Raw genomic sequence first — 13360 nt, forward strand, 5'->3', positions numbered from 1 at the left:
TTTTTTATGGTTTTCTAATTTTTGTTTTCTTGAAATGTAAAATGATGCTATGCCTTGTTGGAAAGGCTTTCCCTCTCTCTCATTCTTAAATTCAGCTTTTCTTTATCCTAGATAAGTAATCTAATTGTTGGAATTAAACTTTTCATATTATTTCTCTTTTAAAAGTGAAATTTGATTAGTTTAGAATGCTTTAAACCAATTGGGGATAATTTTTAAGTGACTTAAGAATAGGAAAATTTAAAAAATGGTCAGCCATACAAAGGAGGTTATAGCAAAATTTTCTTAAATTTTATGAAATAAGTTTTATCTTTTATTATTCAAAAAGAGTAATCCCCACCATTTGTGTATTCTAAAAGTGTTATTTTCATTCTAGGCATAGAAAAATGCATAGTAGAAATAATTTTATTATAAAAGTATTATTTCCATTAAAATTAAATTCTATGCATAGAAAGATGCATATTGGTTTTTTTATATAAAAGAGTGATTTTCATTAGATTTAAATTCTATGGATAGAAAGATGCATATTGGTTTTTTTTAATAAAAGAGTGTTACTTTCATTAATATTGATTTTTATGCATAAATAGATGCATAAAAGATTTTTTTAATCATAAAAGTGTTACTTTCACCAATATTGATTTTTATGCATAAATAGATGCATAAAAGATTTTTTTATCATAAAAGTGTTACTTTCATCAATATTAATTTTTATGCATAAATAGATGCATAAAATATTTTTTTTAATTATAAAAGTGTTACTTTTATCAATATTGATTTTTATGCATAAATAGATGCATAAAAGATTTTTTTTATTATAAAAGTGTTACTTTCATCAATATTGCTTTTTATGCATAAATAGATGCATAAAAGATTTTTTTAATTATAAAAGTGCTACTTTCATCAATATTGATTTTTATGCATAAATAGATGCATAAAAGAATTTTATTTATTATAAAAGTGTTACTTTCATTAATATTGATTTTTATGCATAAAAGATTTTTTTTATAAAAGTGTTAGTTTCATCAAAATTGATTTTTATGCATAAACAGATGCATAAAAGGATTTTCTTTTATATAAAAGTGTTATTTTCATAGAAGTTAGATTTTATGCATAAAAGGATTTTCTTTTATATAAAAGTGTTATTTCCATAGAAGTTGGATTTTATGTATAAATAGATGCATACAGAATTTTTTTTATATCAAAATGAGAGGTCTCTTTAATCATTGTCTAAATCCCATGAATATTGGTAAATGAATAAGTAAATACTCTGTGAAGGAAAATTCTACTGTTTCATATTCTCTAGGATGGTAATGAGAAAATTCAGAAGATCTATCGAAGTCGAAATTTTAGATAAATGATAATTTATTCCTCATAGGAATACGTATTTAGTTTTGAATTCAGTTAAGCAAAATACTCAATGAATGAAATTCAGTAAAGTAGTAATTGAAATATTACCCTTCGAGAAAGATAGTTCAGGGAGAACCTTTCCAGACTCGAACCCTGAATCAGACTATGACCACGACTTAATCTCCTTCGTCAGTTTCAAGAAAAGACAATGTGACTAGTTCAAGAAAATTCAATCAAATCACCCACCGAATCTGAAATTAAATTGAGACCTTTCATTTTGATCTGAGGATCAAGATTACAGAATTCGAGGAATTCTACTTGAGAATCCAGACTTGTGATCTAGAAGTCTTGGGATACGGAATTAAGATATACTCATTGTATTCAAAAGAAAATTTAAACTGAAAACTTGCATAGAAACCCTGTTTTCTTAAAGGAATGTCTTACACCACCAGAATGCTGGGAGCATTTGGTATATGTGTTTTTCTAAGGGAAGTTTGGTTGCAACAGTTGGCGCGGAGTGTTCAAAGGATGGCTCACGCCGGCAAAAACCAGCCCAGGTCTTGACCAGCATGGGTATGGTGAAAAATGGTGTGCTTCCGGTACGATGGGTGAGGGCCGACGAAGCGGTCCCTGAGTGAAGTGCCAGGACACCTAAGGAGGATCTTGGAGGGTTCTGACCAGGCGATGTACGGGCTCGCGGTGCTTAGGACACCCATGCATATGTCGTGGAAGATATATATATGTATGATGACGAGAAAATTATTGTAATCTATTACTGGATCTCTTTACTGACCTGCTCGTCTCCAACAGAGAGTCTAGAGTGATACTATTTTGTGAGAAACAAGGATTGAATGGAATTTTTTGGTTATGACATCTATAACCAATAATTGTTTGTCAATGGATTGTTTTAAAAGTTAAAGTTTAAAGAGGAGTGTGTGCGTATCTGTATTCTAAAGCAAAAGTTAAGAAAGGCATTCAATTATAGGTGGGTGAGTACTTGTCTGGTTCTACCAGTTCCAGTGGTTGGGCGGTGGCTAACCCATGGGCCGGATGGGGTTAGGCGCTGGAATCAGCAGAGTTTTAATAATAAAATTGATCAATAGGAATACGCTTAGAACTCGAGTAGTTAATTAAGAGCCTAAAGACTTCTCTGATGAATAGATCAACGGCTGTGCCTGATTCAATTAGGAAAAAAGCATTGATTCTTTCAAGTTAAGTCTTTAATAGTTTCCCTTCTATTTGATTTAATCAGATGAAGGTTAGTTCAGTATCTTTACCTCGTTAGAGAAATTTGTTAAGAAAATAAAAAATGGTGGAATCGTCCCCGTTTTCCGGGCAGGAAAAATTTTTACGGTTTTGGTTTTCGGAATGACCACCAGCTTAGTCTCGTGCCCGGAGATTCGAGGGGGGCGAGGCCCCGAGTGAGAAACCCTGCCCCGCGCAAGAGGAAGCTACTTCCACTGCTACCATCCGAGAATCTGGTGCGTAGAGGGGGGACTTGTTTCCACTCTAGTGAAATTACACATGTGTTATGTGTTAAGCATGATTGCCATGACATGCAATATTAAAGTTGGCTTTTAGGCACCTCTTCTCTACAAAAACTTTCCATCCTTGATTAAATTTCAAAATTATACAACACCTTTTACAAAATCTAGAAAAAATATTTTTCTCTTTTCACACCATTCTCACATTTCACTTGTGATGACCTCTTCTCTTAATATTCATGGTGTAGAACTGTAAAGTCTCTCTCTCTCTCTCTCTCTCTCTCTCTCTCTCTCTCTCTCTCTAACAACACCTTATGCACAACTAATTTTAAAAAAGAATTTACAAATTTAGATATAAGGGATTATTTAAATATCTCATGAAGCCACATGAAGCCACATGCTATATGTAATTTAGATATAAGGGATTATTTAAATATCTCATGAAGCCACATGCTATATGCAATTTTTACATAAAACTCAAGAGTTAGTGTACATCTTTAAACTAGAAGATTTATAGTTTTAAAAAACATATTAGAGACTCCAAAAACCTCTCTCTCTCTCTCTCTCTCTCTCTCTCTCTCTCTCTCTCTCTCTCTCTCTGCCACCCACAAGTGGGGTAGATTGGCTAGTGCGAGGGCCCTTATAAAGGCCATGATCCACCCTAGTTCAAGTCCCACTGTTGGCTGTATATGCCCTCGTGTTGCATTCTACCGATGGTAATACCTCTCTCTCTCTCTCTCTCTCTCTCTCTCTCTCTCTCTCTCTCTTCCAAAAAAACACCTCATGTTGTGCGACTAATATTTCAAAGAAAATTTATGTGTTAATTAGTGAACATCTTTAAATGTGTTAATGTGCATCTTTAAACTAAAGCATTTATGACTAAAACTGCATATTGAAATCACTAAAGATGAGGTAGAACATTAAAGATGACTAATATTGGAATCACTAAAGATGAGGTCTATGTCATACCAGTGTGAGCTTGTCTTTGAGTTCAGCATTATACTTCAAAGAATCACCCGCATGCCTCCTTATTTTTATCTATATGAGCAAAAATAATAATAATAATGGAATTAATTTAAGATCAACAACTCTCCTAACACTAGGCAAACAACCCACTTTAAAAATATAGACTTTTAATAACATTTTCAAAGTGATTGTTTAGCAGTTTTTGAATGGCAAATATATCAACTAGTTATATTTCAAGACTCAAAAGGTATCTTACTGATGAGTTGTAGTATAGAAATAACCAACCTTAGAAAGTTTTTTCTGGGTTTTTGAATAGTCCATTTATTTATTTGTACATGGGTGTGTGGAGGATGAGTACCACTCAATTTTTGGTGTACTCTAAATGCAACATATGGTAGTATCATACAAATTTCTTTACATAATATCTTCATGTTTACTAGTTATTAAAACAACTTGTCTAAATATGTTCCGAATGTTTAACCCAAGATGAAAGTTGGTTGGTGCACCTCTAATATGTGCATGTCTTCGACACTAAATTTTATGTGATATTTCTACATTGATAATTGATAAAATAAGGTGAAGAAACTCTTATCCACCTTTCTTTAATAAGTCTCACGGTACCTGGGCTCCTTAGAGAGTTCTTGGTCGTTGTCGTGCCTAGCTCTTGGGTCTTCCGAGGTCATGCCACCTTAAGAAAGTAGCGAAACCGTCGTCACGACCGAGACGACGAAGTTAATGACAAAAGCGTTTGTCTGCTCGAGTCTCAGAGATAAGCATGCTCATCTCTGACCCCGGCTCGAAAAACAAAAAACTTTCTTTAATAATAGCGGGGCATAATTGACTACATTCTATAAAACAAATTAGCTTAAAAGGTATTATGCATTAAAGACATTTTGATAACAATAGCGGGGCATAATTGACTACATTCTATAAAACAAATTAGCTTAAAAGATATTATGCATTAAAGACATTTTGATAACAATAAAGACACTTATTAGAGACCACTTTCATACATTTCAAAGTGTGCGGGTGGTTGTTATACATGTGACATGGGTGCACCGACACTTATGAGTATATGCGCCCTCTAGAGACACTTATGAGTATACGCCCTCTACAGACAACCATAGGGTGAAATATAATCCAGACACACAATCTTTTGGAACGACCACTAAAAGGGCCTCCAATCTACAGAGGGTGAATTTCTTTGGGGTGTAGGCAAGCTGGAGGACGACCTGTAAAAAAAGGCTCTACAAAAAAAAAAGGTAGTACCACCCCACACCAGGCGCACACACTAAGTCTGTAACATTGAGATATCGTACCGTTATGGTGTAAGCTTCCACATAACGAGTGCAAAGGTGTAAGCTGCACGTCCTGCGGGAGCCACGCATCATCCCCTTTGGCTTGTACACCTGTGGTTCTTCATCGAGAGAGAGAGAGAGAGAGAGAGAGAGAGAGAGAGCGCAGAAAAGGTTCACGTGTAGAAGACGAAGACCAGCAGATTGACCTTTTTTAGCCCATTTTGCAATTGAATCAGCCAATAGGCGTCCGACTACTGACGTGAATGTACACCAGCCTTGAAAGCGTCGACAGCAACATGCGCTGCTAGAACGGCTGGCACCTACAAGTTGCGCGTCAATCGACCAATAAAAAATCCTTCATTTCTATTTTTTTTGGGGATATTTATATATATGTGCTGAAAAAGTCAAGTACACTTTTTTAAGTCATATACATCTGAAATTTCCTCACTACATACCAGTGTTCGAAAAAAACCGGGTATAGTGTAATTTGCACTTGCAGATTTTTAAAATTACCTTCAAATTTGAAACTCAAGGGTATTTTGAGGGGTTGTAGAACAAAAACCTTCAAAATTTGTAAATTTTCTTTATAAATAATTTCACAATTTTTAGATGAAGGTTTTTTACTTTTTGGGAAAATATTTTCGAACACTGCTACATACCTCTATTTTTCACACTTGACTTCATTTAAGATTCTACAAAGCAAACACCATCTGTCCTCTTCCAACAGGCTCCCAAGAAATCTAATAGTCCAACATGATGCAAGCCTCCATCAAAACACTTGAAATGAAGGGCCCACATGCCAATCTTCCATCAAAACACTTGAAATCTCCTTGGGATCTGACTCTCCCACAACAACTTCCATCTATTCTTCCAACCATCAAAACTCTATCTCACTCTCCAAATCTTGTTGCAGTATTCAACATTGCCTTCCCCTCTTCTCATCACAGAGTAACGATCTTTGGTTGTTTTGCCATTTACTAGCTTAACTCTATGAATCCAAGTCCAATCCCCTTAATCCAGCAGGTCTCATCTACAGTAGTGGAGCACCACCCACTTTGAATATGATCAAGCACCTGGATCAATAGATCTCTCTCTCTACCAGAAAGATGGAGCTCCCAAGTTAGTTGGTCCAAGTCTTTCCACCCAACCACAGTCCAGTCCCAACAGTCATTCAGACACCTTAGCCCTTTATTGTTCAGCTTTCTAGCAGAGGTAATGTCAAGTAAACCCAAGGGGTGGTTGAATTTATGTGTCCAGTCGCTCTAGATCCCCCATCCCAAGTCATCAAGCTCAGTTTGTCTTTCCATCTTTTACATAGAATCTTGCAGAATGCAAACTTTGTTAATTTGAGAGGAGCATAAGAAAATAGTTTATGTTTCTAGCCCAAATCCAACCATCTACCTTTATCATACACCTCTGATAATTCAACTAGTTCCCTGACCATTATGGCCCGGATTCATTCTAAAGCAAGCATTTAGGTAGCATCAAGGCACTCCTGCTAGAGAATGAGTAGGCATATGTAAAATTTCAATGCCCACATCCCCCTTTGGGACTGACAGTTTGTCCCAAGCCAACCAAGTTGGGACCCTTCTGGACACTCTACCATTCCTCCATAGGAAATCTCTAGCAAGACCCCCTATTCTTTTCCAATGACACTTCCCAAAATCCATCATTGGCAATAAAAACATTATGTAGGCATTCAGCACAGCATTACAAATATCAATCCTGTTCTGAAATGGAACTTTAATACCCTCCCATTTCCTTAACTTCTCCAAAAAACTATTAACAACCCAAGCAGTCATTTGTTTATTAGTGACACAAACCCCAAATTGGAATCCCAGCAATCTAACAATTTGTCCCTCACGCACCACCTCACAACCCCATTTCTTCACATGAAAATCATTATCAAGTTCTTCTCATTTCTAAAGAAACTCTTTCCACCACTTTCATTATATTTTATTTGTAAATTGGAAGAGTTTGACATGGCGTACACTTGCTTCTAAGCTAAGTTGTTTTGACATTGAATTTATCATGCATTAAATATATAATTTTTGCAAAGGTGCGTCCTTCCCCCACAACCATACACACACACACACCCAAGTACCACAAGGAGGTACCACCCTTCCAAATATTGACCAATTTTTATCAGGCAGTGGCAAGCCTTGGGACGAATTAATCCCACAAGGAACTCGGGGGGTTCACCTCAAAAAATGTTAGTGTACCACTGGTGCGTGAGTTCGACAAGAGGGGTTTTTTAATTAGATAAATTAAGAAAACTTAACATGATTACATTAACAGGAGGGGTTTTTTAATTCAACTTTAGAAAAAAATCATTTAGTTCATAAGTAAAGAGGGGTTGTTTTATTGGGGAAAAATTTTAGTTAAGGGGTTTTTAAATAGCTCTTGAACGCACGTGATACCTAGGGTTTTCTAGTAGTGCACACCCACCGAGACAAGGAATCACTCAATGAAATTGTTGAACACCGGACAACGTAAGAACCATGCACCTATAGTCGAATATAGGGTTTGATGCTACAAATCCACCAACCCCTTTCTAAAGTGTCATGCTTGAGGGACAACTGGATCACTACTATCATTACCAAAATTGTCGAGTCAAAGCAATGGATTAGTTCCTTGGTCGATCGTAGTCAATAGCTAGGGCATGCAAACCTTCGTGCGCCCACCTATATGAGAACACACACCCATGTGAACCCCTCCTAAGAGGGCTAACCTTACCCAAGGAGTGAGAGGGGGGATTGAATGCACAACAACCTTGCAAACTCAATGCCTTACCACTACACTATGAAGAGGACTTAGCAAGAATTATCTTTGTACTTTGTAAGCTTCAAGCATCATGTGCATGACCTACATGAGCATGGCACACTAATGGTGAGTGTCAATTGCCCATCTATTGCTCACTTATGATAAACACATCGCCCTTTAGGCATAAATCTATGATGCTACTTTGAGACAAATCATGTGGTGCACTAATGGTGAATGTCAAGTGCCCCATGCATAGCTCACATATAACAAACATGTATGATATCACCCATTGGAAGAGCTATCCACAAATCTATAATCCTACTTGCAGACAAGTTGTGTGGAATAGCCTTTGAAAAAAGATGATTTGTCTTGCTTATCAGTTATGAAACTTAGGGCGTAAAATAATAGAACAATATTCAAGTCTATCTCATTGAATGATCTCCTTTGTGCAATTAGATTTTTTTGTTTGTTCTAAAACTAGTTTAAAAAAAATTATTCTCAAAGTTATGAATTTTTAATGGGGGAGACACATGGTGTGATAAGGATTTCCATGCATTTTCCCCAAGCTAATAATCCAAGTGAATTAATAAGTGCCAAAAAGCCTTTACAAAAAGTGAGGTTGATTATAATTGTGCCTCTAAAAAACAAGATCTTTAGAAACATGTAGAGCATCCATAATCAAATTTCTCTATAGACATAATAGACATCATAGTCACTTCCCAATAATGTACTTCTGTGAGCCCTTAAAACTAGGCATGTGATATAGCTTCCTTGCATGCTTTCTATGGTATGTTATCGCCAAATGGCCACCATACTTTAGGCAATGGAAGATGTATATGCCATATTTTAAGGAGCCTTATGGGCCAAAGGGTTGAACCCATCACATGGGACAGAAGCCCTGCTGCATCACATCTCCTATTGTTGTTTCTACCCTATTGCGTGTGGAACATTACTAGTCCACACTCGATAGACCAAGGACGCGAACCCCTTGTGTGGGAGATAAGTCGTATGCATCATTGGCCTTGGCATCCTGTGTGGAGCATTATAATCGAGCTACAAGCTGTGAAAAAACCCTTTTTACATCTCCAACGTGAGTAAGTTAGAAAAAACCCAACACACATGGATGTAGCCAATCTTGCTTTGCACAAGATTTATTCACATTTTGTAGATATACACTCATTGATGCCCACCTCCCATCATGTACCCACCTTTGTTATCTCGCAATGCTCATTTATAAGACCCCCATTAGGACAAGAAGCCATGGGCATGTCATATGACAATGACATGTTAGATGGAAGAAGGAGTCATGTTTGTGTCCATTGATGGCAATGACATGAGTTAGGTTGAATTGGTACATTGAACATAGAATCTTGGTAGATATGAGAGTGAGTTAGCAAGTTGAGACACTCCGCCTTGGCTTGTGGAGATGAATGGGGGCCCTAACGATTTCAAATAGGTAATCTAGCCTCAACTTCGACCTTAAATCCTAGAGGGTTTTTTATAATCTCCTAATTAGTGGTAGGTGGTCAATTGGCCGCGTTCTTGATACAGGCACAATGAGCTATGTTAGTACAATGTAAACCACGATTATGTACACACCAACACTTGTAGCTCTATATATGGGGGTAGTGGTAACTAGCTCATGTATCTAATTCTTATGAGCATCCATAACTTCTATAGAGAGTACATCCTCCATCCAGTGCCTAAATAGATCTCCATCTAAGCTCTTCTTGAGAATGCACAAGTGGACAAAACTATCACTTACACCTTATTTTTTTGTATAATTAAAATTTGTAAATCCTCTCCATGTTCTTTATTGCTGTGCAGTCTATATTGTACTCTCTTCGCTAGTTCTCTCTTTTTCTTCTTCTGTATTTTTATATAGTATCAAAGTGTGAGGTGCTTGTAGCTAAGATTGTGCAGGAAGAATAAGTCTACTTTTGCATACTAATAGTTTAGATTTATAGATTCATCCTTGAAAGACACTACTTTTTTTGTTGGAGTGCTTCACATTTCTCAACCTGCCTTCATAGAAGACAAGCTATATAGAACAAGTTACATACTTCCAAAGTTTAAGATCAATGCCAAGCACTCCATTTTTAGCACTATAGATGGGGGGTATTTTCACGAGTTCATGTGTCTAGCACTTATGAGCATCCATACATTCTAATCAAAGTACATCCTCCATCCACAACATGTTTAGATTTCCATAAAATCTTTCCTTGATAATGCACGAGTGAACAAAACTATCACTTACACCTTGCTTATTATTTTTGTATAATCAAACCTTTTGAATTATTTCCATTCTTTAATTCATAGTATATTGTACTGTCTTGGCTAGTTCTCCATCAAATCCCACTCTTCTCCATGCCATCATACCCAAACATGCTCCGATCATGAACCAAACTTTGTAAGCATGTGTGGGGGACCCGTCCCCACATGCTCGCAAAGTTTGGCACCATCGGAGCATGTTTAGATTAGCAATTAATGCCCAGTGCGGATTTTTCAAGTCTCTTGGTGCTTGAGAGGCCATGGAAAATCCCGCTCTTCTCCATGCCAACATATCCACCAAACTTTGCAAGCATGTGGGGGAGACCCACCCCCAAATGCTCATAAAGTTTGGTCACCAGCGGATTAGCAACAATTAGTGCCCAATGTGGATTTTTCAAGTCTTTTCGTGCTTGAGATGCCATGGAAAATCTCGCTCTTCTCTATGCCATCATACCCAAACATGCTCCGATGGTGACCAAACTTTGCAAACATGTGGGGGGGACCTACCTCCACATGCTCCGATGGTGACCAAACTTTGCAAACATGTGGGGGGGACCTACCTCCACATGCTCGCAAAGTTAGGTCACCATCGGAGCATGTTTGGATTAAAAATCAGCGCCCAGTGTGGAGTTTTCAAGTCTCTTGGTGCTTGAGAGTCCATGGAAAATCCCGCCTTCTTCATGCCATCGTACATAAACATCTCAGATGGTGACTCAACTTTTCAAGCATGTGTGGGGACCCGCTCCCACATGCTTGCAAAATTTAGTCACCCCATCGGAACATGTTTGGATTAGCACCTAGTGCAGAGTTTTCAAGTCTCTTGGTGCTTGAGAGGCCATGGAACATCCTGCTCTTCTCCATGCCATCGTACCCAAACATGCTCCAATGGTGACCAAACTTTGCAACCATATGAGGGGGACCCTCCCCTACATGCTCGCAAAGTTTGGTCACCATCAGAGCATGTTTGGATTAGAAATTAGCACCCAGTGTAGATTTTTCAAGTCTCTTGGTGCTTGAGAGGCCATGGTATCATACCCAAACATGCTCCGATGGTGACCACACTTTGCGAGCATATGGGGAGGCCTCGCCCTCACATGCTTGCAAAGTCAAGTCACCATCGGAGCATGTTTGGATTAGAAATTAGTGCCCAGTTTGTTGGCGAAGTTTTCAAGTCTCTTGGTGCTTGAGAGGCCATGGAAAATCCCACTCTTCTCCATGCCATTGTACCCAAACATGCTCAGATGGTGACCAAACTTTGTGAGCATGTGGGGGGACCCGCCCCCACATGCTCCCAAAGTTTGGTTACCATCAGAGCATGTTTAGATTAGGAATTAGCGTGCAGTGTAGACTTTTCAAGTCTCTTTGTGCTTGAGAGGCCATGGAAAATCCCGCTCTTCCCCATGTCATTGTACCCAAACATGCTCCGATGGTGACCAAACTTTGCAAGCATGTGGGGGGGACCCACCCCCACATGCTAGGAAAGTTTGATCACTATTGGAGCACATTTTAATTAGAAATTAGTGCCCAATGTAGATTTTTCAAGTCTCTTAGTGCTTGAGAGGCCATGGAAAATCTTGCTCTTCTCCATGCCATCATACCCAAACATGCTTCGATGGTGACCAAACTTTGCGAGCATGTGGGGAGTTTCAAGTCTCTTGGTTCTTTGAGAGGCCATGGAAAATCGCGCTCTTATCCATGCCGTCATACCCAAATGGTGACCAAACTTTGCGAGCATGTGTGTGGGGGGCATGCCCCCACATGCTCCCAAAGTTTGGTCACCATCAGAGCATGTTTGGATCAAGAATTAGCGCGCAGTGCGGATTTTTCAAGTCTCTTGGTGCTTTGAGAGGTCATGGAAAATCCCGCTCTTCTCCATGCCATCGTACCCAATTATGCTCTGATGGTGACCAAACTTTGCAAGCATGTGGGGGGGACCCACCCCCACATGCTCACAGAGTTTGATCACCCCCACAGAGCATGTGGGGGACCCACCCCCACATGCTCACAGAGTTTGATCACCATTGGAGCACGTTTTGATTAATTAGCACCCAATGTGGATTTTTCAAGTCTCTTGGTGCTTAAGAGGCCATGGAAAATCTCGCTCTTCTCCATGCCATCGTACACAGCACATGCTTCGATTGGTGACCAAACTTTGCGAGCATGTAGGGGGTTTCAAGTCTCTTGGTGCTTTGAGAGGCCATGGAAAATTGTGCTCTTCTCCGTGCCATCGTACCCAAACATACGTCGATAGTGACCAAACTTTGCGAGCATATGGGGGCTCACGCCCCCACATGCTCCCAAAGTTTGATCACTATCGGAGCATGTTTAGATTAAGAATTAGTGTGCAGTGCGGATTTTTCAAGTCTCTTAGTTCTTGAGAGCCCCCATGGAAAATCCCGCTCTTCTCCCTGCCATCGTACCCAACATGCTCTGATGGTGAACAAACTTTGCAAGCATGTGGGAGGGACCCATCTCCACATGCTAGAAAAGTTTGGTCGCCAACGGAGCATGTTTTGGGTTAGCAATTAGCACCGAGTGCGGATTTTTCAAGTCTCTTGGTGCTTGAGAGGACATGGAAAATCACGCTCTTCTCTATGCCATCATACCCAAACATGGTCCGATGGTGACCAAACTTTGTGAACATGTGGGTGAGACCCACCCCCACATGCTCGCAAAGTTTGGTCATTGTGAACATGTGGGGGAGACCTGCCCCCACATGCTCGTAAAGTTTGGTCACCACCATCAGAGCATGTTTGGTACGATGGCATAGGGAAGAGCGGGATTTTCCATGGCCTCTCATGCACTAAGAGACTTGAAGAATCCACACTGGGCGCTAATTGCTAATTGAAACATGCTCTGATGAGGGAATAAACTTTGCGAGCATGTGGGGGCGTGATTTAAACCACTTGATTTACAGTTAGATTTAAACCACTTGATCAAAAGTTAGAGATTAAACCACTTGATCAAAAGTTAGAGATTAAAAAAAAAAATATTTCCATAAAATGTGCGATTTGGGGTTCTCCAATCTTTACATTAAATGTTGGTCACCATCGGAGCATGTTTGGATGAACAATTAGTGCCTAGTGCAGATTTTTCAAGTCTCTTAGTGCTTGAGAGACCATACAAAATCCTGCTCTTCTCCATGTCATTGTACCTAAACATGCTCCGATGGTGACCAAACTTTGCGAGCATGTGGGGGGGACCCGCCCCTACATGCTCACAAAGTTTGGTCAT

General features: G+C 39.0%; 1 long non-coding RNA gene across 1 annotated transcript; it reads right to left on the reverse strand.

Annotated features, from left to right (window-relative positions):
• Window positions 1-3276: 3276 nt before the first annotated feature.
• LOC147611526 (uncharacterized) lies at window positions 3277-5220 on the reverse strand. Its single transcript, XR_015263831.1, has 3 exons — window positions 5114-5220; window positions 4416-4579; window positions 3277-3866 (listed from the first exon to the last, which is right to left on the reverse strand). It is a non-coding gene; the product is annotated as an uncharacterized LOC147611526 (long non-coding RNA).
• Window positions 5221-13360: the final 8140 nt, after the last annotated feature.

This window comes from Cibotium barometz, chromosome 47 (genome assembly GCF_041138505.1).
Source record: "Cibotium barometz isolate CiBa-2024 chromosome 47, ASM4113850v1, whole genome shotgun sequence".
Taxonomy (NCBI): domain Eukaryota; kingdom Viridiplantae; phylum Streptophyta; class Polypodiopsida; order Cyatheales; family Cibotiaceae; genus Cibotium; species Cibotium barometz.